The sequence below is a fragment of the Sus scrofa genome, chromosome 4 (assembly GCF_054392235.1).
Source record: "Sus scrofa isolate SSC_HxYL_T2T_F1_AM1 chromosome 4, Sscrofa_HxYL_maternal_Yorkshire_Landrace_v2.0, whole genome shotgun sequence".
Classification (NCBI taxonomy): domain Eukaryota; kingdom Metazoa; phylum Chordata; class Mammalia; order Artiodactyla; family Suidae; genus Sus; species Sus scrofa.
Window position 1 is genome coordinate 34,585,947 of NC_139386.1, and position 27,357 is coordinate 34,613,303.

Consider the following 27,357-nt stretch of genomic DNA (forward strand, 5'->3'; position numbering starts at 1 on the left):
GCGTTAAACAAGCTGGAGTTACTGCAGCTTCAGTGTAGGTCACAGCTGCAACTTGGATTCAGTCCCTATCCTGGAACTTCCATATGCGGTAGCTGTGGTCATAAAAGTAAATACAGGACTTCCCGTCATGGCGCAGCAGAAACAAATCTGACTAGGAACCATGGAGGTTGCAGGTTCGATCCTGGGCCTCACTGAGTGGATTAAGGATCCTGCATTGCCATGAGCTGTGATGTAAATCCACAGACAAGGCTCGGATCTGGCATTTCTGTGGCTATGGAGTAGGCTGGCAGCTATAGCCCTGATTTGACCCCTAGCCTGGGAACCACGAGTGTCGCCCTAAAAATCGAAAGAAAGAAAGAAAGAAAGAAAGAAAGAAAGAAAGAAAGAAAGAAAGAAAGAAAGAAAGAAAGAAAGAAAGAAAGGAGGGAGGGAGGGAGGGAGGGAAGGAAGGAAGGAAGGAAGGAAGGAAGGAAGGAAGGAAAAATAAATACGTACATAAAAATAAAAAGTAAAAATGTGTTTAGTAGCACATTTGACAAAATACTGAAGTCCTTTGTTTTTCTCAACTGCCCCCCTTGATTTATGATTTTCAAATATTTCTCTCTCTCTTTTCTTTTTATTTTGCTTTTTAGGGCCACACTTTAGGCATATGGAGGTTCCCAGGCAAGGGGTCAAATTGGAGCTGTAGCTGCTGGTCTACACCACAGCCACAAAAATGCCAGATCCTTAATCCACTGAGTGAGGCTGTGGATCAAACCCAAAACCTCATGGTTCCTAGGCGGATTCGTTTCCACTGCACCATGATGGGAACTCCACAAATATTTCTCTTTTGAAGATCCTATTAAGGTCCATTTTTTCTCTTTCATTAATTTATTTTTTTTAGGGCCACAGCTGTAGCACATGGGATCGGAGCTCCGTCTGGGACCACAGCTCACGGCAACGCCGGATCCTTAACCCACTGAGAGACGCTAGGGATTGAACCTGCGTCCTCATGGATCCTAGTTGGCTTTGTTAACCACTGAGCCATGACGGGAACTCCCTCCTCTTTAATTTTTAACTGGTCTAAATCTGCAAAGCTCTTATTTATCATTGTTTGCCTGTGATTCTAGCATTTCCTCAATAGTCTTTCCATCAATTTCATAAAACCCTACATCAGGGTTATTCATATTATGATGCTTTTTGTGTCCCAGACTATCCAGATACACTTGTAGAAGGAGTACCAGCTCAAGAAGAACTGTCGGCAGGAGTTCCTGTCGTGGCGCAGTGGTTAATGAATCCAACTAGGAACCATGAGGTTGCGGGTTCGATCCCTGCCCTTGCTCAGTGGGTTTACGATCCGGCGTTGCCGTGAGCTGTGGTGTAGGTCACAGACGCGGCTCGGATCCAGCGTTGCTGGTTGCTGTGGCTCTGGCGTTGGCCGGCGGCTACAGCTCCGATTAGACCCCTAGCCTGGGAACCTCCATATACCAAGGGAACAGCCCAAGAAATGGCAAAAAGACAAAAAAAAAAAAAAAAAAAAAAAAGCAGCAGTTCGGTATGGCTGTAGGACTGGGTCTGAGACAGGTAGCAGCGGGAAAATCCTGACATTCACCTCCTTCAGCAAGTCACTGACTTTCTGACCTTCAGATCTCCCATTTACCTCGAGGAAGCTGTCGCAAGAGTTCAGTAAAACTGCCCAAATGGAAACACCCAACCTTGTGCCAGGAACCTGACCATCCCTCAGCAAATATTCCCATCCCATGGGACATCCCCTGTTACACTTCATGGATTGATTGTTCTGTGTACTGATCAGATTTCTGTCTTGTCGCTCTGTCCAATGAACTCAAAAACCTGACAGATGAACTTGAGTGCTGCAGCGGGACAAAAGCAAAGAAATGTTGGTCAATTTTTAAGGTGGATGGTCCCCCCAAAGCGAGTTTTCTATTGAATAGAGAGAGAAAGCAGAACAGGAATGTGAGATATTACATATGCTGGGGATGATATCGCTGACACTCAACAGAGCTCGCATCTGCATGACGTGCAAAGATTTTTTTTTAATTCCAGGGCCAAGGGATTCTGGAATCCAGCCCTTCCGACTTGTCATTCATTCAAGAGAAATAAATAAATTAGGCAGGGAAATAGAATCAGCAGGCCTCGTCGCAATCTTAAAATTGAATTTATAAATAAAAATTAGAAGGTGGTGCACGCCCTGGGCTCTTCTGAGAAATTATTGCCAAATGTGGGACTCTACTGACAGCTAATCTGAAATGCGTTTTTTTCTGTCTATTGTTCTTAAAATAATTCTTGAATTCATATTTTAATGTATTTGTTTTTGGCATGTTTTATTTCCCTTAAGAACAAAGGGAGTCTTTGGAAAGAATTAGATGCAAAAATTACCCAAGTAGTTTGCAGCCATTTACAATGGAAATTTATATGCCCTGGTAGTCATCTGAAGTGTAACCTTTATCTTACTGTATAATTCCCATTACTTTGGAGACGTCTCAGAGACTAAATCTCATGAGACAGTTAAGGCACAGGGCTCCGATTTTCTAGTGGGAAACTGAAAATAATAATGAGATTTCTTATCGGATTAGAATCATAAAATCATGAACAGAGAAAGAAACAAATTTGAGATTTTAATCTTTGCGTTCCATGTTCCAACCACATAATATTAGCATCTCAAGAGAACTCTAGCTTGTTTCCTTTGAGTTAATATTTGCAGCTATTTTCCTGAGGTGGGTTAATTTCATGGAAATAAATCCCAAGGATGAATGATCATGTCTAAAGAAGAAAAATGCTGATGGGTTATGTCTTAATCGTACACATCCTTCTTGGAAAATTTTTAACCAAGAATTGAGAGTGTGAGCATTAAAGGAATATTTAAGGAAACTATTGATTTAAGAAAATTTGCTTTGGATGAGCAAGACTGGATACTCACAACAGAGCACAGAGAAAATCTAAGTTTCTCAGCACAAATGTCAGAAAAAACCTACTTAGCCTCTGTTGCTCACTATTTCTAATTCCCCCATAAAATAGCGTTCTTTTAGGGTAATTTTCTTAATATATAAATAAACTTTAATAAATCAGTAAGAGAAAGCTCAACAACCCAACAGATAATGTGACTAGGCAGTTCATAGGGAAAGAAAAATAAATGGCTTTTAACCAATGAAAAATGACTTAACTAGGCAATTATTAAATCAAATTAAAAATAGAAAGTTATAGGAATTCCCGTCGTGGCTCAGTAGTTAACAAATCCGACTAGGAACCATGAGATTGCGGGTTCAATCCCTGGCCTTGCACAGTGGATTAAGGATCCGGCATTGCTGTGAGCTGTGGTGTAGGTTGCAGACACGGCTCGGATCTGGCATTGCTGTGGCTGTGGTGTAGGCCAGCGGCTACAGCTCCAATTAGACCCCTAGCCTGGGAACCTCCATATGCCGTGGGAGCGGCTCAAGAAATGGCAAAAAGACAAAAAAAAAGAAAAAAAAAAGTTGTAAAAGAAATGTAATCTGAGTTCACAGTTTGGCTCAGCAACAAATAACATTTACATAGAAATAATAACCTAAGGGAGTTCCCATTATGGTGCAGCAGAAACAAATTCAACTAGGAAACATGAGGTTGTGGGTTCGATCCCTGGCCTCGCTCAGTGGGTTAAGGATCCAGCGCTGCTGTGAGCTGTGCTGTAGATCGCAGACATGGCTTTGGATCTGATGTTGCTGTGGCTGTGGTATAGGCTGGAAGCCTCCATATGCCACAGATGAGGCCCTAAAAAGCAAACAAAAGAAAAAAAAGAAAGAATATCCTAGGAGTTGAATTCCCTTGTTGCTCAGTGTATTAGGGATCCGGCATTGTCATTGCTGTGGCTTGAGTCACTCCTGTGGCACAGGTTTGATCCCTGGCCTGAGAACTTCCACATGCTGAGAGTATAGATAAATAAATAAATAACCTAACTGCTAAACCTAGTATATTGGGGAGTAGCTTATTAAACAAGAGGGACTTGGAAGTTTCCAGCTCCAAAAATCTGTCATCTCACTTTTTCAGCCCCATGGCTGAACTCTGAACAATTTCTTTTTTTTTTTTTTTTTTTCTTTTGTCTTTTTTAAGGCTGCACCCAAGGCATATGGAAGTTCCCAGGCTAGGGGTCTAATTGGAGCTGTAGCTGCCAGCCTACACCACAGCCACAGCAATGCAGGATCCGAGCCATGTCTGCGACCTACAACACAGTTCATGGCCACACCAGATCTTAAACCCACTGATCGAGGCCAGGGAGCAAACCTGTATCAACCATTTCGATCATGTTTCTAAGTACTTTTAGGTTATTAATGAATATCTCCATTTTTTCCAGGTTATCCAAAGTCTAGCGTCATCTGATATCAGAACACTAAGCTCTTATCCAGTTTCTACTTCTCCTCTCCCACTGCTTGGACCTGACCCAGGCTTGAAGTTTGCAGTGGGCAAGAAGTATGGACAGGATTGCCAAATAACACACAGGGTGCCCAGCTTAATGTGAGTTCCAGAAAGCAACAAATGCTTTTAATAGAATAACGTTCCAAATATTGCATAGGATGTGCTGATATTATAAAAGCATCCATTGTTCATCTAAAATTCAAATTTAACTGGGCATCTGTACTTTTATTTGCTAAATCTGGCAATCCTAGGTAGAAGGGCAGTATTACTTTCTTCTGTGTTGCTCACTGTGCCAGATGAAGACACGGAAAGGGTAGAATGAAGGGGAAGGAAAGATCTGGGCCTGCAAAGTTTTCACCTGCCATCAGCATCCTCTTCATATGTCATATGTCCAAGGTTGATTTGTGGGAGAACCTCCATCACTGGGGATGTTTTTCTGTACTTTCCCTGACCTGGAAGATGCCTCATTTGGCTGACCACTGACAGCTGTCTGCTCAGCACCTGGCTCCTGCCTGTCCACTCTTTATTAAGGTCATTTTTCATCCTTCCATATGGGACTATTGGGGTTGGGAACTTTTGAAATCCACCTGTTAGCAGCTCTCTTCCACAGAATCCAATTTGGGTCACAGAAAACCACATCTTTGCCCCACTAATCCCTGGAAGCCTTGGCCAACCTTGACTCTTTGTCCTGCGACCAGGCAGGCTGCTCCAGCCAGCTTTTGCTTCAGACCTTTTATCCAGGGGTCAATCAGTCACCAGGTACAAGACTGTCCCTGCAAACTCTGAGGGTCTTCCTAGCATCCTCCTCACTCCATTTAGGCTGAGTAGGAGGAGTCTTCCTCCCCTCCAGCACTAGGGATGGGGTGGGAAACACAGCACTGCTCCAAAGCAGTGCCCAACACAGGCTCCTTCGTTAATTCTCGAGACTGGAGGTAGTTAAAGCCTAAGGATGGAAGAATCACTTTGGGGCCACCCATTTGGCAAGCCCTGCATCGATTTCTAGAATGTGTTTACAACGTAGAGGCGCTTTGTACCTATTGTTCTTGGCTTTGGATGTTCTCAGCCTTTGTGTCTCAGTTGAATTTCAGGCCTTAAGAAATCTATTTTAACAATCGATTACATAACTGAAAGTGGTTATATAATTGTATTGTGAAGATGAGAGGGGAAAGTCTGTGTGTGTGTGTATGTGTGTGTGTGTGTGTGTGTGTGTGTGTGTGTGTGTAGGGGGCAAGGGATTGCCATAAACCCAGATCTTCATTTATCAAAACAGGAGGCAGAAAAGAGTGTCTGAAACTTAGAAATACCAGAAAGAAGATCCAAGTTACTGAAAATGCATGTCTTTGGGGAATGAAACTGGGAGTTTGAAGATTAGTGGAGACAAAATACTAATTTTTTCATTATGTGCCTTTTAGTACTATTTCTTAAACAAATCTATTACTTTGATAATAATGAAAAATATTTAAAGACTACATTTTGCCAGAACCACAAAAAAACTATGTAGTTATTAAAAAGAATGAGGCAGGGAGTTCTCATCGTGGTACAGTGGAAATGAATCCGACTAGGAATCATGAGGTTGTGAGTTCGATCCCAGGCCTCGCTCAGTGGGTTAAGGATCTGGTGTTGCTGTGAGCCCTGGTGTAGGCCGGCAGCTATGGCTCCAAATCGACCCCTAGCCTAGGAACCTCCATATGCCATGAGTGTGGCTCTAAAAACCAAAAAAAAAAAAAAAAAGACAGATCTACATAATAATGATAGGTAATGCTTATGTAGTATTTGAGGAACATTGGACATAGTATAAATTCTGGGCATATGTGTATTTGTTTGCTAGAGCTGCTGTAACAAAGTACCACAAACTAGGTAGCTTTAAACAACGGGTATTTGTTGTCTGCAGGTCAGAAGTCAGAAGTCAAGGTGTTGGGGGGTCCATGCTCCCCCTGAAACCTGTGGAGGAGGATGCTTCCTTGCCTCTTTCAGCTTCTGGTTGTCCCAGATATTCTTTGATTTCTGGCAGCATAACTTCCATCTTCCCATGGTCTTCTCTCTATGTGTGTGTCTGTGTCCAAATTTCCCCTTTTTATAAGAACACCAGTCAGGGAATTCCCACTGTGGCTCAGTGGGTTAAAAATCTGACTAGTGTCCATGAAGATGCAGGTTCGATCCCTGGCCTTGCTCAGTGGGTTAAGGATCTGGCATTTCAAGAACTATGACATAAGTTCCAGTCACAGCTTGGATCCGGTGTGGCTGTGGCTGTGGCGCAGGCCAGCAGCTACAGCTCCAATGCAACCCCTAGTCTGAGAACTTCCATTTGCCACAGAGAAGAAAACAAAACCAAAACCAAAAGGCTAGTCATCTTGGATTTGGGTCCACCCCAATAACCTCATTTTAATTTGGTTATCTCTGTAAATATCCTATTTTCAAATAAGATCCCACTCTGAGGTCCTGTGGTGGGGGTGCAGGATTTCTAACATATTTCTGGGAGGAAACCCAGTTCAGCTCATTAACACCAGTGAGATGGATACCATTGTTAGATCCACTTTGCAGATAAGGAAATCAGAGCACTGAGAGATTAGATAATTTGGTCAAGAACACCTGCCTATGTAATAATGGTACTGGAATTTAAGGCCAGGAAATCTGGCTTCCAAATCCTATGCTTTTAGCCCCTAGACCATGTGCTCTCTCTCCAACTTAAATATACAAAACAAGGCGAGAGCAAAGCATAGAGTATGCTGTCATTTAGGTGGGAAAAAAAAAAAATGGAGATAACTATTACATCCGTGCTTACCTATACACAGTACATGTTTAGAAGAATGCCCAAGAACCTGACAACTGTTTCACCTCTGGAGAGGAGAAGGTGGGGCAAGGAAGTGAGTCCTGAATATATATTCTTTTAAAACTTTGGAGTTCCCGTCGTGGCGCAGTGGAAATGAATCCGACTAGGAACCATGAGGTTGCAGGTTCTATCCCTGGCCTTGCTCAGTGGGTTAAGGATCCGATGTTGCTGTGAGCTGTGGTGTAGACCAGCAGCTACAGCCTGATTGGACCCTAGCCTGGGAACCTCCATATCCTGTGGGTGCAGCCCTAAAAAGACAAAAGACAAAAAATAAATAAAATAAATTTAAAAATAAAACTTTGAAGTTTACTGGGAGTTTTTTGTTCATTTGCCATGTATAGGAATTAATTTAAAATCTTTCAGTTTGGTGTAACGGAAACGAATCCGACTAGGAACCACAAGGTTTTGGGTTCCATCCCTAGCCTCGCTCAGTGGGTTAAGGATCTGGCATTGCCGTGAGCTGTGGTGTGGGTGGCAGGCGCGGCTCGGATCTGATGTGGCTGTGGCTCTGGCGTAGGCTGGCAGCAACATCTCTGATTAGACCCCTAGCCTGGAAACCTCCATATGCCGCTAGTGTGGCCCTAAAAAGCAAAAAAAAAAAAAAAAAAAAAAAAAAACTTTCAGTTAAAAATGAAAGCAGGAGTTCCTGCTGTGGTACAGAAGGTTGAGGATCTAGTGTTTTGTCTTCAGAGGCGAGGGTTCAATCCCCAGCCCAGCACAGTGGGTTAAGGATCTGATATTGCCACAGCTATGGCATAGGTCGCAGCTGCAACTCAGTTTTGATCCCTGGCCTGGGAACTTCCATATGTCACAGGTGCAGCCAAAAATAAAAATGAAAATGAAAGCTAGAGGTATGTTCTTTAACTAATGCCATCCCCCCAGATTCCAGGGGCTAATACACTGTGGAAGTGTATATGGAATCTGTTTGGGGGAAATGATCTAAGCCTTGCTTTCCAGACACCATCTTTAAGGAAGACAGTTGCTTTGAAGGGCTGTTTTGGTGGCTGTAGAACTTTAGATAGTGCATTATTTTGCTTCCATTACACTTTTATGTTCGTGTAGAATTTAATGATCATGGGAAACATAAAATATTACATGAGCTTGGGGAGTTCCTGTTGTGGCTCAGGGCGTTATGACCCCACCTAGTATCCATGAGGATCCGGGTTCCATCCCCGGCCTTGCTCAGTGGGTTAAGGATCCGGAGTTACTGTGGCTGTGGTGTAGGCCGGCAGCTGTAGCTCTGATTTGACCCTAAATCTGGGAACTTCCATATGCCTAATGTGCAGCCCTAAAAAGCAAAAAAAAAAAAAAAAAAAAAAGGCGAGACAGAAATAGATGTAAATCGTAGCCATGATTATTTTAGATGAGAGTGAAAGAATTATGGATGACATTTATTTATTTTGCACTTTTTCTTGTTTTTTATTTAAGTCCAAAGATAGAATTTAAAACACTTCTTAAAATGTACTGTGTTTTTGGGAGTTCCCGTTGTGGCGCAGTGGTTAACGAATCCGACTAGGAACCATGAGGTTGCGGGTTCGGTCCCTGCCCTTGCTCAGTGGGTTAACGATCCCGCGTTGCCGTGAGCTGTGGTGTAGGTTGCAGAAGCGGCTCGGATCCCGCGTTGCTGTGGCTCTGGCGTAGGCCGGTGGCTACAGCTCCGATTCGACCCCTAGCCTGGGAACCTCCATATGCCGCGGGAGCGGCCCAAGAAATAGCAAAAAGACAAAAAAAAAAAAAAATAGTACTGTGTTTTTGAAGGGCTGGACCCATTCCCACATGGACTGGCCCTGCCTGCCCAGAGGACAGTCCAGTGGTGACATGCGTGTGAGCCCAGGAGGTCTCTCTCCTTCAAAGTCAGCCTAGGAGGCCTTCCCCCTATAGCTCAAGGGGATTGGGTGTTGTTTCTGCAGTGCCAGGGCACAGATTCAATCCCCAGCCAGACACAGTGGATTAAAGGATCCAGTGTTGCCACTGGCGTAGGTTGTCCCTGCAATAGTAGCTCAGATTTTGGCCCTGGCCTGAAAACTCCATAGGCTGCAGGGCAGCTTAAAGAAAAAAAAAAAAAAAAAAAAAAAAGTCAGCCTGGGAATCCATTTTCACATATAGGTGCGCCTACCCTTAAACTACCCCTTTACTAATTTGATTCCCAAACACACGAGAGGTGCAGGGGTGTTCTGCATGGTATCAGCTGTCATCCTTGGGACTCTGTTAGGATGATTCTCTTTTGAGTGGCCACAGGATGTAACTCTGTCCTGCAGGCCCAGCCTCAGCTGACCAATAGTGGCTATCACCTATGTCTGCTCATGTTGTTCATTCACTGTGCAATTCAAGGGTGTCACCCATGTGGATTGGTGTGAGTGGTGTCTCCTAGTGAGATGCTTGGGAACAGCCCTCGTCCTAAGACTTCCTTGGTTTCCTGGAGAGGTTTGGACTTCTTCCCTCACTAGCGCATCACTGATCAGTGGGCTGCTGCAGTAACCACCTAGTGTCAGCTCTCAGCTCCGCTTCCCCACTGAGGCTACGTGTCTAATATTGGGTTCCCCTCGTGCCAGATGGAGCATGACTCAGACAGTAAACCATCCTCAGCCCAGGGTCTGGCTAATTATCTGAGAACCGGGGGTCAGGCCTTCAGGACCAAGTCAGTGGCCAGCAGCACTTCTTGGCTTTTATTCTTGAGAGAATTTTTGTGGCATTGTCAAGAATGACCATGTTAGGAGTTCCCGTTGTGGTGCAGTGGTTAAGGAATCTGACTAGGAACCATGAGGTTGTGGGTTCGATCCCTGGCCTTGCTCAGTGGGTTAAGGATCCGGTGTTGCTGTGAGCTGTGGTGTAGGTTGCAGACGCGGCTTGGATCCCACGTTGCTGTGGTTCTGGCGTAGGCCAGCAGCTACAGCTCTGATTCGACCCCTAGCCTGGGAACCTCCGTATGCTGCGGGAGTGGCCCAAGAAAAGGCAAAAAGACAAAAAAAAAAAAAAAATGACCATGTTAAACATCAGACTGAAGTAAAACCTGCCCTGAAGTAGGGCAGGAGTCCTTCAGGGACTGGACACAGCCTGATCTCGAGTCCTTTCTTCTGACTCCCTTCAACCCCAATCATTCCAATAACCAGAGAGATCGACATAGCAGTTAGCTGTCTTCAAAGGGCCACTGACATCATAAAATAGGGTGAAAAAAGTAAATTGCAAAAAAAGTATTGTATTTGGAGTTCCTGTGTTGGCTCAGTGGTTAACAAATCCAACTAGGAACCATGAGGTTATGGGTTCGATCCCTGGCCTTGCTCAGTGGGTTAAGGATCTGGTGTTGCCTTGAGCTGTGGTGTAGGTTGCAGATGGGGCTCGGATCCTGCGTTGCTGTGGCTCTGGCGTAGGCTGGTGGCTACACCTCTGATTAGACCCCTAGCCTGGGAGCTTCCATATGCCGCAGGTGCGGCCCTAGAAAAAGGCAAAAAGACAAAAACAAACAAAAAAAAAGAAGTAGTGTGTGTTTGATCCCATTTGTGTTATGATAATCATATATCAATATGATCCTAAACATATAAAGAGATATTTGGAGGAAATTTGCTTAAAAAGTGGCAGTGGTGGAGTCACTGTTGTGGCACAATGGAAACAAATACAACCAGGAACCATGAGGTTGCCAGTTCCATCCCTGGCCTCACTCAGTGGGTTAAGGATCCGGCGTTGCCATGAGCTGTGGTGTAGGTTGCAGACGTGGCTCAGATCCCACGTTGTTGTGGCTGTGGCATAGGATGGCAGCTGTAGCTCGGATTGGACCCCTAGCCTGGGAACCTCCATATGCCACAGGTGCAGCCCTAAAAAGCAAAAAAATATATAATAAATAAATAAATAATAAATTAATTAAAATGATCAGTGTTTATCTCTAGGTTGTAGAATTTGGTGCAGTTTTTTAAAAACTTTTTGTTTTTTTATTTTTTTTAATTTTAGAATTTTTTTTAATTTTTAAAAAAAATTTTAGGGCCGCTCCCTCAGCATAAGGAAGCTCCTAGGCTAGGGGTCAAACTGAAGCTACTGGGGCCGGCCCATGCCACAGCAACATGGGATACAAGCCGTATCTGCGAACCTACACCACATCTCATGGCAATGCCAAATCCTTAACCCACTGAGCGAGGCCAGGGATCGAACCCTAGTCGGATTCATTTCCACTGCACCACAACAGGAACTCCCTTTCTTAACTTTTCAAATTGTAATTCTTAGTCTTAGAAGAACTTTTGTTTTAAACCATAGGCACATATTATTGTTATAAACTAAAAACAGAAAAATCGTTTTTCTAAAAAGAGCAATTACACACATCTCTTTTGACATGAGTATAACCTTAGGCAAGTTAGGTAACTTCTCTGTGCCTCAGTTTCCTCCATTATAAAATGAGGATAATGCTAGTTCCTACGTCATGAGACTGTGAGGTTGGATTATGTTGATATATGTAATGTGCTTAGAAAAGTGCTCAAAATGTTGAAATGCTGAGTGTTCTTATTTTGGTGGTAGTGGTGGTTGGCATTAATTTTATCATTACAACCCTGCATTATGCAGTGACGTCAGCAGGACAGGAATTACCCAGAACAAAAAGCCAAATTATTTTTGCAAGGCTATGGAAAAGGTTAGTAATAGCTGAACAGAAAAACGTCGTTTCACTGGTACATTTCCACTGAGAGCCAAGTGGTTTAATAATAAGTACAACTGACAATTCGTTTGCGAGTAAAAGTATCAGGGGGTAAAAAAGCTTCAGTCAAGTAACTTTCTAGGAGACAGCTTTCCAGGAACAATGTAGTGATCTTTAGACTGATGAACTTGAAAGAAATGAATGGAGACACAAAGAGACAAGAATGTCTATAAGAAATGCCTTTACAACATAGGCTGCCTGCAACTACTCAGTCTGTTTCATCAACACAGATTCTTTGATTAGGATCTGGGAGGGGTAGTTCCCGTCGTGGCTCAGCATAACGAATCTTACTAGCATCCATGGGACGCAGGTTCGATCCCTGACCTCGCTCAGTGGATTAAGGATCTGGCGTTGCCCTGAGCTGTGGCATAGCCAGCAGCTTCAGCTCTGATTCCATCCCAGGCTACTGGGAACTTCCATATGCTGTGGGTGTGGCCCTAAAAAGACAAAAAAAAGAAAAAAAAAAGAATCAGGGAGGGATGATGAGGTGATGTTGTGTATATTATTAACCCCATGGGTTTTTATTTGCAGTCAGGGTGGGGGAGCGGGGTGTGGCATCTGCCTGGCATGTGTGTGTTACCAAAGGCCCAGGGAGTTGTGGTGTGTAAATGTACACAGGTCAGAGCACCACAGTCTCCACATGGTTGATTGTCTGGAGCCTAACCCCGAGACACTTGCTCTGAAGTTCTAAGTCAGTTCCTGGCTCAGATGCCTCTGGCTCCAGCCTTCTGGCAGTCGGGGCACCTAGACTTGAATCTGTCATCCCAGCTCTTTCATCGGATGACTGATACAGGATGTGGCAGCAAAGATAGGTCATCATTTAAGCTGATGTGAACCTGGGACCCAGGTGACAAAACCAGCATGTGTTCTCATCATTGCCAATAATAAACTGAACAAAGCCACCTGCCCATTAAGGGTATACCACAACGCAAATCCATTACCATTCCACTTAGAGGAACTCTGTGCTTAAAATTCTGCAGTAAATGTAAGCACTTTTCAGTAGCTACGTCAAGGCTGAAAAGAGGAGTTCTTGTGAGCCGCATAAATAGATGATATTTATGAAGCCAGCTGCAAGAAGGGTGTTCATACTTCTTTCTGGCAGATGAATTGCTTTGTTACCCAGTATCACGCCATAACAAAAGTCAGACGCCAGAACCACTGATAGAAAACAGACAAATACAGACTCTTGGTGGGGGAGAGGGGGAGTAAAAATTATTTTTACGTATGTTTATCATTTCTTATACAATCAAGATAAACACAAATATTTTGAAGGAACACACAGCTTAGTGATCTGCATTTGTGTTATGACGTTTATTTATACCATACTGATGATAAAAGGGACGACTTAGAAAGTCATTTAGAGGAGTTCCCATCATGGCGCAGTGGTTAACGAATCCGACTAGGAACCATGAGGTCGCGGGTTTGATCCCTGGCCTTGCTCAATGGGTTAAGGATCCGGTGTTGCTGTGAGCTGTGGTGTAGGTTGCAGACACGGCTCGGATCCCGAGTTGCTATGGCTCTGGCGTAGGCCAGCGGCTACAGCTCCAATTGGACCCCTAGCCTGGGAATCTCCATATGCCGCGGGAGCAGCCCTAGGAAAGGCAAAAAGACAAAAAAAAAAAAAAAAAAAGAAAATCATTTAGAGCCTAGTTTAATATAGACCATGGAAGAAAGCCCCAAGCCTCCACCCCCATAGCAGTACAGAAATTATTTTGACCTTGAGGGGTTTTAGAGCAGTTATCCCAATGACCACCTGGATCAATAAAAGAAAAGTCTTTACTGATTTGAGCCACACAGCTTCTTGGGGTGGATCCAAGATAAGTAAGTTGCAAAATATTTGCTTGTAAGTATTTGTAGGCTGCTGAGCCAAATCCCAGGAGTTTGGAATAAGAGGGTCCTCCGAGAGCGATCACATCAAAACATAATAGGTTGAAGCAGCAATATTCAAAATCACCTTGAAGAAAGAGAATGCTACCCAGGCAGGGCTTTGCTACCCTAGAAAAGGCATGGAGGAGAATGTGGGCATTGTCCAACCTAAGGGCACAGCCTAGGGCAGTGGAAATCCTAGCCAACAGCTTCTGAATCTTGAGCATTTTGTTCATTTGTTTGTTTGGCCATTCCCCAGTAAAGATAGAAGTGGAAGATGTGTCACCAGATGTTCAGATTCCAAGGTCACCCCTCCCCCCACCCCATGTGAGACGGATGTCTTCTGCTTTGTGAACCTAATACCTTTGTGAAACATGGAATTAATCCCACTCTTCTTGTTCTCCTTCCATGCTTATCATCAGTCTCTTTCTCCCTCTGTCATTGTCCCTACAGAGAAATTTTGTATGGAGAATATGGATATCATGTCTCCCCATCATTGTAACAATAATTTTTGACTTTGTAACTGAATCGTTATAGTTTATGATTTGACTGCAGGGAGAAAATGGGCTCTCCATGCCTGCTTTAGGTGCCCTAGTCTAATAATCCCCATCCTGTTCTGATTGTGTAGCTTAGGTCTCAGTGGGCACCTGCACTTCCTGGTTCTTAGGGAATACTGTCTTTGTATCCTCAAAACACTGATGAAAGTGTCTATGGAACATGCCTCTCAGCAAATCCATGCACTGGCGTTTTGGTTTTATATCGACTCTCACATACCTGGTTAAGTGAGTGTGATGGACAAAACTAGGTCTCTAAGCCCAGAAGACCAGGGACCACCCAGCAGACCGTGGAAAATTGCCAAAGGGAACAGGTATTACCTGAGGCCTCCTGAGAAACACTCTGATTACCTCCCTGGAAAGGCGCACCTGCTTGTCTCTGGGGTGTAAATCTGAGACCATAAATGATCTTACCAATCTTATGAGATTACTGGAGACAAACTCGTAAAACGTTGAGGGCTATCTACTCAGAACAGCGGATTTGACTTTTGAATAATGGACCTGAAGCTGTTCATCTCGACAATAATGAGCCATTAGGACCAAATGCCTCCTAAGGCCACTCTTAGGTCATGATAAATCCATATGTGTCATCTGCATACGAGAGGATGGATGTCTTTCTTTCTCTGTAACAGGACGTTATGCATCCAGCTGACCCCAAAGAACTAAAAGTGTTATTATGATCTAAGTATAAAGGAGGAGAGGCCAAAACAAATTCCAGTTTTATCCTGTCAGAGATTATTAACTGACCTTTGGATTTAGGATGGACACGGTTGAAGCCCTTAAAGCCTAAAGAAGAGCCTATAAGAACCACCTTTTATGCTGTTATGAGCAGATTTCTCTTCCAGGTAGCAAAGAATCTAGTAGTGGTTTACAGTGGAATGATTACACCCAAACCCCCTGACTCCTCACAGTAAGTACTGGTCTGAAAAACCCAGACTTAACATTTTATGAGGTAAAAACTGGCTACCTTTTGCCTGGAACCGCTAACAAATTAATACCTGTATAAACAGGCAAAGAAAAAGGGTTTTCCTTTATCTATTTAGTTAGTTAGTTAGTTAGTTATGGCTTTTTAGGGCTGCTCCTGCGGCATATGGATGTTCCCAGGCTAGGGGTCTAATCGGAGGTGTAGCCACCAGCCTATGCCAGAGACACAGCAACGTGGGACCTGAACCGCATCTGCGACCTACACCACAGCTCACGGCAATGCTGGATCCTTAACTCACTGAGCAAGGCCAGGGATGGAACCTGCAACCTCATGGTTCCTAGTCGGATTCATTTCCGCTGTGCCGCAATGGGAACTCCTTCCATTTTTTAAATTAAACTTTTTGTTCTGAGACAGCTATAGAATGATATTAAGAAATAATATGAAGAGGAGTTCCCGTCGTGGCGCAGTGGTTAACAAATCCGACTAGGAACCATGAGGTTGTGGGTTCAATCCCTGGCCTTGCTCAGTTGGTTAAGGGTCCGGCGTTGCCGTGAGCTGTGGTGTAGGTCACAGACGTGGCTCGGATCCCGCGTTGCTGTGGCTCTGGTGTAGGCCAATGGCTACAGCTCCGATTCGACCCCTAGCCTGGGAACCTCCATATGCCTCGGGAGCGGCCCAAGAAATAGCAGAAAGACAAAAAAAAAAAAAAAGAAATAATATGAAGAGATCCTGTGTGCCTTTACTGAGTTCCCCTCATTGATAACATGTTGTAAAACTATAATGCAAAATCACAACCTGGATACTGACATTGATAAGTCAAGAAGCCTTTTTATAGTCACACCTACTTCCCTCTCATTCCCATCACTCCTTAACTCCTGGCAACCAGTAATCTCTTCTTCATTTCTATAATTTTGTCACATCAAGAATTTTATATAAATGGAGTCATACAGTATGTAGCCTTTGGGGACTGTTTTTTTTCTTTTCTTTTTTATTTTTTTAATTAAAAATTTTTTTGTCTTTCGTCTTTTCAGGGCCACACCCATGGCACATGGAGATTCCCGGGCTAGGGGTCTAATCAGAGCTGTAGCCACCCGCCTATGCCAGAGCCACAGCAACACGGGATCCGAGCTGCATCTGCGACCTACACCATAGCTCATGGCAACACCAGATCCTTAACCCACTGAGCAAGGTCAGGGATCGAACCTGCAACCTCATGGTTCCTAGTTGGATTCGTTAACCCCTGAGCCACGACGGGAACTCCCCCTTCTAGTGAATTTTTAATTTCAGTTATTGTATTTTGCATCTTTGCTTGCTTAATCTTTAAATCTTTTATTTCTTTGTTTCTTATAATTCATATTTGGAGTTTCCGTCGTGGTGGTTAACAAATCCGACTAGGAACCATGAGGTTGTGGGTTCAATCCCTGGCCTTGCTCAGTGGGTTAAGGGTCCGGCGTTGCCGTGAGCTGTGGTGTAGGTTGCAGACATAGCTCAGATCTCGCGTTGCTGTGGCTCTGGCATAGGCCCGTGGCTACAGCTCTGATTTGACCCCTAGCCTGGGAACCTCCATATGCCGCGAGAGCAGCCTCAGAAATAGCAAAAAGACAAAAAAAAAAAAAAAAAAATCATCAATATTCGCCTCTAGTTTATTTCCAAGATCTTGAATCGTCTTTACTATCCTTAGGCTAAAGTCTTTTTTTATGGAGATTGGTAATGTCCAGATCACTTAGCTGTTTTTCTGGGATTTTTTCTAGTTCTTTTATCTGAGTCATACTTGTCTGCCTTTTCATTGTGTATAGATTTTTAGTGTGCTCTCCTTTTTGCAGAAAGTAGGGTTTCTTGCTTCTGACGTGTGCTCCCCTTGTGGGTGGCTGAAGTTGGTTTGGGGGTTTGCTGCAGGCTTCCCGATGGGAGGAATTAGTGCCTGCCCACTGGTAGGTGGAGCTGATTCTTATCCCTCTGGTGGGTGGGGCTTTGTCTCTGGGTAGGAGTAGAGGTGGCTGTGTGCCTGGGAGGCTTTTAGGCAGCCTATTTGCTGGTGGGTGGGGCTGTGTTCCCACCCAGTTTTTTATTTGGCCTGGGGCTTCTCAGCACTGATGGGTGGGGCAGCTTTTTCCAAAATGGCCACTTCGAGAGGCGTTCACCCTGATGATTATTCCCAAGACCTTTGCTTCCAGTATCCTTCACAATGAGCCATACTCACCCCGTTTTCCCAGGAGATCCTCCAAGAACTGCAGGCATGTCTGACCCAGATTCCTATGGAGTCTCTGCTTTGCCCTGGGACCCAGTGCACATGGAAGCTTGTATGTGTTTCTCAAGAATGAAGTCTCCATTTCCTCCAGTCCTGTGGAGCTCCTGCCCCCAAGCCCTGCTAGCCCTCAATGCCAAATGCTTCAGGGGCTTCTCCCAATGTCAAACTCCCAGGCATGGGAACCTGACATGGGGCTTGGAACTCTCACTCTCTTGGGTGAGCCTCTGCCATATTGTTACTTTCCAGTCTGTGGGCTACCTACCCAGTGGGTATGGGGTTGCTCATAGTGTGTAATCATCCTTCCTGCCATCTCAATATGGCCTCCTTATTTTTGGGCATAGGATATCTTTTTGGTAGTTTCCAGTCTATTTAGTTGATGGTTGTTCCTAAATCTGATGATACTTTAATGACATCTATATCCTCAGTCTTTGTCCGTGCAGGTATTTTGAGAGTGTCTGTCATGTTTACCAGGACACTCTGCAAGTAGAACTGGTTTTTGGCTGTCAATGATTCCTTGGTAACTGGTGAGAGAAGAAATTTCACCTTCAAAGGCAGAGTATTCAGTAGATATCAGCCAGTAATAGGTTACTATTTGCATTGAAAATCCTTGAGTCTGGAGTTCCCTGGTGGCTCAGTGGAAACGAATCTGACTAGTATCCATGAGGTTGCAGGTTCCATCCCAGCCCTTGCTCAGTGGGTTAAGGATCTGGCGTTGCTGTGAGCTGTGGTGTAGGCTGGTGACTACAGCTCTGATTCTACCCCTAGCCTGGGAATTTCCATATGCCTTGGGTGAGGCCCTAAAAAGATTAAAAAAAAAAAAAAAAAAGGCAAAAAGAAAGTCCTTGGATCTAACCTCCCCATTCTGAGCTCATGTGCAGCCAGACTCTGTATTAGAAAGAGAGAGAAAAGATCCCTTTTCCCTGATCTGGAATATTCATTCTAAATATGGGGACTTTATCAGGATTAAACTCAGCTGAAGTGACAGAAAAATAGCAGTGACAGTGGCTTGAACAAGGTAGTAATTTATTTATCTTACACATAAAAATCTGGAAGGGCAGTCCAACATTGGCATGGAGGCTCTGCCCTGAGCAGGGGCTCACGTTCCTTTCATCTTGCTTTTTCATTCTCAACATGTAACTTTCACATTGTGGTTCAGAGAGAAATAGGACATACCCTCTCCCACTAGTGAGACTGCCTTGAAATTGTGACTACCCTCCCCACTGGCCTGATCTAAATTATAGCATGACAGTTTATGGTAAGGAAGCCTGGGTAAGGTAGTGCTTATTCAGAGTGGCCAAGTGCCCGCGTAACCACTTGTTCTATTACTGAGAAAGTGACAGAGAATGAATACTGGGGGCAAATACAACAAAAAACAATCTATAATGCTAATTACGAGCAACCACCCCAGCTTCTGATTGAGCTTCACATGCTGTCATCTCTAAGGGTTTGAGAATTTTCCCATTTGATGACTATATCTGTCCTTAAGAGTAGGGTCCATGGAGTTCCCGTCGTGGCTCAGTGGTTAATGAATCCGACTAGGAACCATGAGGTTGTGGGTTCAATCCCTGACCTTGTTCAGTGGGTTAAGGATCCAGTGTTGCTGTGAGCTGTGGTGTAGGTTGCGGATGCTGCACGGATCCCGAGTTGCTGTGGCTCTGGCGTAGGCCGGTGGCTACAGCTCCGATTAGACCCCTAGCCTGGGAACCTCCATACGCCACGGGACCAGCCCAAGAAATGGCACACACACACACACACACACACACACACACACACGAGTAGGGTCCATAAGGAAGCAGCCCTCTTCTTCTCCAGCAACTCCAAATGAGTGTGATCTGACTCACCAGCAGGGTTAATGTTCAGGTTCCAAGAATGATTAATTCATCCATGGATTCTGTAGAATAATACAGAATAAATATTATGGCAAAGAGATTACAAGCCCAAGCAAATAGCATGCCCTTGGCAGAGGAATTATTAATGTTAAAAATAAATCACATCCGGTTTGCCAGAGAGCCATATCAAAACTGTAGGACGCCCTTATCTCTTTGAAACTAGCCGAGATTCAAGTGAACAAGGCACCCTTCTCTTAATTTCCCCCCAAGTTATGGAGAGGTAAATCCATGAACATGAGGTGATTCATTCTCAAGGCTGACTCAATTGTAAGCACATAATATGAAAACCCAAGTGCAAAGCCAATGTTAAAAGTTTTTTGATTTTACAGTACCCATTTGCAATGGCCCCAAGGGATTCAGAACTAAGTAACTGCATCTGAAATTTACCATAAACAAAAATCATTCACTGCTGGGAGTTCCCATCATGGCACAGCAGAAACGAATCTGACTAGGAACCGTGAGGTTGCAGGTTCGATCCCTGGCCTTGCTCAGTGGGTTAAGGATCCAGTGTTGCCATAAGATGTGGTGTAGGTTGCAGATGTGGCTCAGATCTGGCATTGTTGTGGCTGTGGTATAGGTCGGCAGCCGCAGCTCTGAATAGACCCCTAGCCTGGGAACCTCCATATGCTGTGGTTGCGGCCCAAAAGGCAAAAAAAAAAAAAAAAAAAAAAAAAAAACATTCACTGCTGATATTGCTCTACTTTTTTTGGCCTCGCCCATAGCATGTGGAGGTTACTAAGGCAGAGACTGAGCCCGTGCCACAACAGTGACCCTGGCTGCTGCAGTGACAATGCCAGATCCTTAACCTGCCACACCACAAGGGAACTCTCTTGCTCTTATTTTAAAATAAATTTTTGGAGTTCCCATCGTGGCTCAGTGGTAACAAACCTGACTAATGTCCATGAGGATGAGGGTTCAATCCCTAGACTCACTCAGTGGGTTAAGGATCTGGCATTGCCGTGAGCTGTGGTGTAGGTCACAGACACGGCTTGGATCCTGTGTTGCTGTGGCTGTGGTGTAGACTGGCACTTGCAGCTCCGATTTGACCCCTCTGGGAACCTCCATATACCACAGGTGCGGCCCTAAAAAGCAAAATAAATAAATAAATAAATAGTTCCTATTACAATGTCTCACTTCTCTAGAGCTCAGCAATCTGCAGCCCTGTAGGAACACAGCTAAGAAATACAAGTCTATAACAAAATAAAACAGTTGTTATAAAAACTCATGTATTTTTTTCGCTAAGAAAGTCAAGATTAGCCACTGGGTCCTGACTCACAGCCCATGTAGTTTTTCCCTACACATCATTCTAACAAGCATGTGAGAATGACTTCTCATTTCCAAGCATATTGGAACTACAGGCATACACTGGAGATGTTGTGGGTTTGGTTCCAGACCATGGCAATAAAGTGAGTAGCGTGATAAAGTAAGTCACAGAAACTTTTTGGTTTCGCAGTGCGTATAAGTTATGTTTACACTATACTGTAGTCTGTTTAGTGTGCAATAGCATTATCTCTGAAAAAAATGTACATACCTTAATTAAAAATACTTTATAGGGAGTTCCCATTGTGGCTCAGCAGAAATGAATCTGACTGGGATCCATGCGAACACAGGTTCAATCCCTGGCCTCACTCAGTGGGCTAAGGATCAGGCATTGCTGTGAGCTGTGGTGGAGGTCAAGGACGGGACTAGCATCTGGCATTGCTGTGGCTGTGGCGTAGGCCGGTGGCTACAGCTCCGATTCAACCCCTAGCCTGGAAACCTCCATATGCCACAGATGTGGCCCTAAAAAGAAAAAAAAAAAAAAGAAAAAGTAAGTGATGCACATAGAAGTTCCCTGGTGGTCTAGTGGTTAAGGATCATGTGGCATTGTCACTACTGTGGCTCAGGTCACTGCTGTGGTGTAGGTTTGATCTCCGGGCTGGGAACTTCTGCATGCTGCAGCTACAGCCAAAAAAAACAAAAAAAACAAAAAAAAAAGAAAGAAAGAAAGTGATGAACATTGAAGACCATGCCAGACAGTGGATCCAGGAGCCACCAAAGCCAATGGAAAGTTACTCCCAAAGAGAAGAATTAGAGCTGACCTTGGGATTTCCAATTGTTCTTGACCAGCGACTGCTGTATGTCTTTTGTTTTCTCTTCCAAATGTGAGTGATCAATGCAGGAATTTTATGTTCCAACATTTTTTTATCAGGATGTGAAGAAGACTGGGCTGGGACCAAGATGCGGCAAGTTAGATGCCTAGAGCGCACAATTTAGGGAGGTGCTCACACTCCGGGAGGTGCTGACTTTGCACACAAGGAGCCATATCCAGACCTGATGGAGAGACCTACACATCAGTGCATTGTCTGCAGATCCTGCCTGTGGGCTGAAGGTAGTAACTGGATGAGACTTTGGAGTGTTCTTCTTTGCAGGGTGAAGAGGCAGTGTTCTGTGTGTGGCAGAAAGAATGAAACAGACATATGGTTACCAGAAGCATGGACTTTGGCAGAGAGTGGTAAGGCATTCCCCTGTCCCTGTGCTCTTCCTTGGCACACTAGCAGACCACATTTTCTCGTCCCTCTGCATCAAGATGGCACCACGTGGCTGTGTTATGCCCAATAGAATGTGTGCTGCCCAAGAGAACTGTATGCAACTTTAAGCCTGGTCCCTAATATCTCTGGTGCAATTATCATCTGCCCGCAGATGCAAATAGTACAATGGCTGGCTGCCAGGCCCTAAAAGGTGACAGAACCACGAGATCGAAGGAGCTTAAAATTACTTGTCAGCAGAATACCCATTTTCCGCAAGCTCACATGGAACATTCACCAAGATAGACTACATTCTGGGCCATAAAACACAACTTAAATTTAAAAGAAAAGAAATCATACAGTGTCAACTCTCAGACTATGGTGAACTTTAACCAGAAATCAGTGACACAAAGGTAACAGGAAAATGCCCAAATATGCAAAGAGTAAACACTATGATTCTAAATAAATAAAAAAATAGCACATGGTCAAAGGAGAAATTTGAAGAGTTTTTTTTTGCTTTTTAGGGCTGCACCTGTGGCATATGGTGGTTCCCAGGCTAGGGGTCAAGTCAGAGCTACAGCTGCTGTCATGAGCCACAGCTGCAGCAATGTCAAATCCAAGCTGTGTCTGCAGCCACACCACAGCTCATGACAATGCTGGATCCTTAATCCACTGACCAAGGCCAGGGATTGAACCTGTGTCCTCATGGATGCTAGTCAGATTTGTTTCCTCTGAGCTATGAGGGGAACTCCAGAAATTTGAAAGTATTTTGAACTAAATGAAAATTAAAAAGACAACTTATCAAAACTTGTGAGATGCAGAGAAAGCAGTGTGAGGGAAATTTTTTGATAGCACTGAATGCATGTATTAGAAAAGAAAAATCTAACATCAATAATCTGTAGTTCTCTTGAGGCATAGTGGGTTAAGGATCTGGTGTTGTTACTGTAGCAGCTTGGGTTGCTGCTGGGGCTCAGGTTTGATCACCAGCATAGAAACAACTTCTTCTTCTTTTTTTTTTTTTTTTTTTTGCCTTTTAGGGCCACACTTGCAACATATGGAGGTTCCCAAGCTAGGGGTCAAATCAGAGCTACAGCTTCCAGCCATAGCCACAGCCACAGCCACACAGGATCCAAGCTGCATCTCTGATCTACACCACAGCTCATGGCAATGCCAGATCCTTAACCCCTTGAGTGAGGCCAGGGATCAAACCTGCATCCTCATGGATCCTGGTCGGGTTTGTTTACCACTGAGCCATGAAGGGAACTCCAGCACAGGAACGTCCACATGGCATAGGTGTGGCCAAAATAACAACAACAACAACAACAACAAAAAAAATAAAATCAATAATCTAAATTTCTACTTTAGGAAACAAGAAAAAGAATAACAAATAAGATCCAAGGTAAGGAAAGGAAAAGAATAAGAATTTATTAGAGCAGAGATCAATACAATTAAAAACAGGAGCTACAGCTCCGATTCAACCCCTAGCCTGGGAACCTCCATATGCCGCAAAAGCGGCTCAAGAAAAGGCAAAAAGACAAAAACAAACAAACAAACAAAACCAGTATGGAGTTCCCGTCGTGGCACAGAAGTTAACGAATCCGACTAGGAACCATGAGGTTTCAGGTTCGATCCCCGGCCTTTCTCAGTGGATTAAAGATCCGGCATTGCCATGAGCTGTGGTGTAGGTTGCAGACGCGGCCTGCATCCCGCGTTGCTGTGGCTCTGGTGTAGGCTGGAGGCTACAGCTCTAATTCGACCCCTAGCCTGGGAACCTCCGTATGCCACAGGAGTGGCCCTAGAAAAGTCAAAAAGCCAAAAAAAAACAAACAAACAAACAAAAAAAAAACAGGAACGAAATAGAGAAAATCAGTGAGACCAAAAGCTAGTTTGTTGAAAATACTAATAAATCAATAAAGCTTTAGCCAGGCTAACTAAGGAAAAAAGAGTGGACACAAAATACTAATATCAAAAATGAAAGAGAGGAATCACTACAGATCCCATGGAACTTAAATGGATAATAAAAGAACACTATGAACAGCTCTGTAATCGCAAATTTGATAACCTAGCTGAAATGGACTAATTCCTTGGAAGCCACAATCTGCCAAAACTCACACAGGAAGAAGTACAGGATCTAAATAGATGTATTATCTATGAACAAAATTGAATCAATAATGAATAACCTTTCAAAACAGAAATCACCAGGCCCAGATGCATTCACTGGTGAATTCTACCAAACATTAAGGGAGAAATTATCCATTCTCTTAAATATCTTTTAGAAGATAGAAGCAAAGAGAATACTTCCTAACTCATTCATTAAAGCCAACATTGTCCTAATACCAAAACTAGACAAAAACATTACAAGAAAAGACAACTATAGGAGGTAGCCTAATGGTTAAGGATTTGGCTTTGTCACTGGCCCAGGGATAAAACATGCCATGAGTGTGGCCAAAAAAAAAAAAAGAAGAAGAAGAAGAAAAGAAAAAAAAGACAACCACAGACCCATGTCTCTCATGAACATAGGTGCAGAAATCCTCAACAAAATATGTGCAAAGCAAATTCAAAAAAGTGTAAAAAGAATTACATAGCACAGCCAAATGGGATTTATTCCAGGCATGCTAGTCAGGTTCAACATTAATATCAATTAATGCAATCCATTACATCAACAAACAAAAAATTAAAAAAGAGAATTTCATGATGATATCAATGGATGCAGAAAAAGCTTCTGACACATCCAACACCCATTCATGATAAAAAAAAAACCAAAAAACTCTCGGTTAACTAGCAATAGAGGAGAGCTTTCTCAACTTGATAAAAAGACTATCTACTAAAAAAACTCAAAAAAATCTATCATACCTAATGGTAAGAAACTCTAAGCTTTCTGACTAAGATCAGGTACAAGGCAAGGCTGTCCCCCTCACCTCTCCTTTTCAACATTGTACTAAAAGTTCTTGCTATGCAATAAGGCAAGAAAATAAAACGGATACAGATTGAGAAGGAAGATAATAAACTGTTTTGCAGTTTGAAAAACTTAGCAGATGATATGACTGTCTACGTAGAAAATCTGAAAGAATCGACAAAACTCGTGGAACTAATAAGACTAAGAACTAATAAGAGTAAGGTTGCAGGACACAGAGTTAATATACAGAAGTCAATTGCTTTCCTATATGCCAATAATAAACAGGTGGAATTTGAAATGAAAAATACAATACTTTTATATTATCATCCCCAAAATTAAATACTTAGGTGTAAATCTCACAAAATATGGACAAGATCTATATGAGGAAAACTACAAAATTCCAACGGATGAAATCAAAGAAAACTAAACAAATGGAGAAATAATCCATGTTAACAGAGAGCAAGACTCAATATTGCAGAAATATCAGTTCTTCCCAAATTGAGCTCTAGATTCGGTGCAATCCCAGTAGAAATCCCAGCAAGTTATTTTATGGATATCAACAGACTGATTCTAAAGTTCACATGGAAAACATAAAGTTCATATGGAATATCCAGCACAATACTGAAGGAGAAGAGCAAAGGTGAAAGACTGATGTTACCAGACTTCAAAACTTACTATAGGACGTTCCCCTGTGGCTCAGTGGGTTAAGGGTCTGTATTGCTACAGCTGGTGCAGATCACAACTGCAGCGTGGGTTCCATTCTTGGCCTGGGAATTTCCACCTGCCACAGGTGCGGCCAAAAAAAAAAAAAAAAAAAGACTTATTATAAATCTACAGTCATCAGGAGTTCCCGTCGTGGCTCAGTGGAAATGAATCCCACTAGTATCCATGAGGATGCGCTTCAATCCCTGGCCTCGCTCAGTGGGTTAGGGATCCAGCGTTGCCGTCAGCTGTGGTGTAGGTCACAGACACGGCTCAGATCTGGCATTGCTGTGGCTGTGGTGTAGGCCGGCCACTGTAGCTCCAATTTGACCCCTGGACTGGGAACCTCCATATGCCGTGGGTGGGGCCCTAAAAAGACAACAGACTGAATAAATAAATAAATAAATAAATAAATAAATAAATAAATAAATAAATAAATAAAAAGAATAGAGAGCACAGAAATAAACTCCCACAAATACAGACAGCTGATCTTTGACAGAGGAGCTGAAGCAATGCAATGAAGCTAAGGTAGTCTCTTCAGCAAGTGGTACTGGAAGAACTGGACATTCACATGCAAAAAAAAAAAAAAAAAAAAAATCCAGACACAGATCTTACACCTCTCACAAAGGCTTAAGTGTAGGAGTTCCTGTCATGGCTCAGCGGTTAGCGAACCTGACTAGCATCCGTGAGGACGTGGGTTCAATCCCTGGCCTTGCTCAGTGGGTTAAGGATCCGGAGTCACCATGAGCTGTGGTGTAGATCACAGACAAGGTTCAGATTCCAAGTTGCTGTGGCTGTGGTGTAGGCCAGTAGCTGTAGCTCCTATTTGATCCCTAGTCTGGGAACTTGCATATGCCCCAGGTGCAGCCCTAAAAAGACCCAAAAAAAAGTCTTTTTTTTTTTTTTAATCTACATTTGGAGTGACACATCTGCAAAATGAAATGTAAAAAGTGTTTTCTGGGATGAGTTGGCCACAGACAGCTAAGAAAACCAAGAATTAGGAGGAGTTTCCATCGTGGCACAGCAGAAACGAATCTGACTAGGAACCATAAGGTTGTGGGTTTGACCCCTGGCCTCGCTTGGTGGGTTAAGGATCTGGCATTGCTGTGGCTGTGGTGTAGGCTGGCAGCTGTGGCTCCAATTAGACCCCTAGCCTGGAAACTTCCATATGCCACGAGTGCGGCCCTAAAAAGCAAAAAAAAAAAAAGAAAGAAAGAAAAAAGAAAGAAAGAAAGAAATAGAACTAAGAAAACTAAAATCTTGTCATTGTCACAAACAGTAGTTTCAAATTTGTTCTCTCAAGGGCTCCACAATTGAGGCTGTGACGTTGGAAGAAGCATCTTTGTGTGGCCTGGTTGTTTTCCTGTTCCAGGCCATAGATAAATCCTGCCTGTGCAGACATGGACTGATGGATCCACACTAAAAGGTCTCTCCTACTGTTAAAATAATACCTCAGAGCACATGTACTTGGATGGTTTGTGGTAGTGGTGCCCTCATATATAAAAGACTTTTGCATTATAAAATTTTTTCAATGAACAGTAGATGAATCACAGAAGTAATTTTTTACTGAACTTGCTTCAATAACATCTAAGTGGGAAGTATTTGGTTACTGTCTATAATAATAAGTGTGTCTTACAAATACTTTTTTGGAAGGCTTTATCTCTGTCCATCTCTCTCATTAAAAATACATGCAGGAGTTCCCATTGTGGCTCAGCAGATTATGGACCTGATTCCACCCCTGGCTGGAGAACTTGCACATGCCATGGGCACACCCCCCAAAAAAAGGAGTTCCCTTGTTGAGCAGTTTGTTAAGGATCTGGCACTGTCACTGCTGTGGCTCAGGTCACTTTTTAGGGCTGAACCCGTGGCATATGTAAGT

General features: G+C 43.5%; 1 long non-coding RNA gene across 1 annotated transcript; it reads left to right on the forward strand.

Moving 5' to 3' along the window:
* The first annotated feature begins 4,324 nt into the window (after window positions 1-4,324).
* LOC102167349 (uncharacterized) lies at window positions 4,325-27,357 on the forward strand. The gene is made up of 3 exons (XR_002343178.2): window positions 4,325-4,485; window positions 21,785-21,867; window positions 26,782-27,357. It is a non-coding gene; the product is annotated as an uncharacterized LOC102167349 (long non-coding RNA).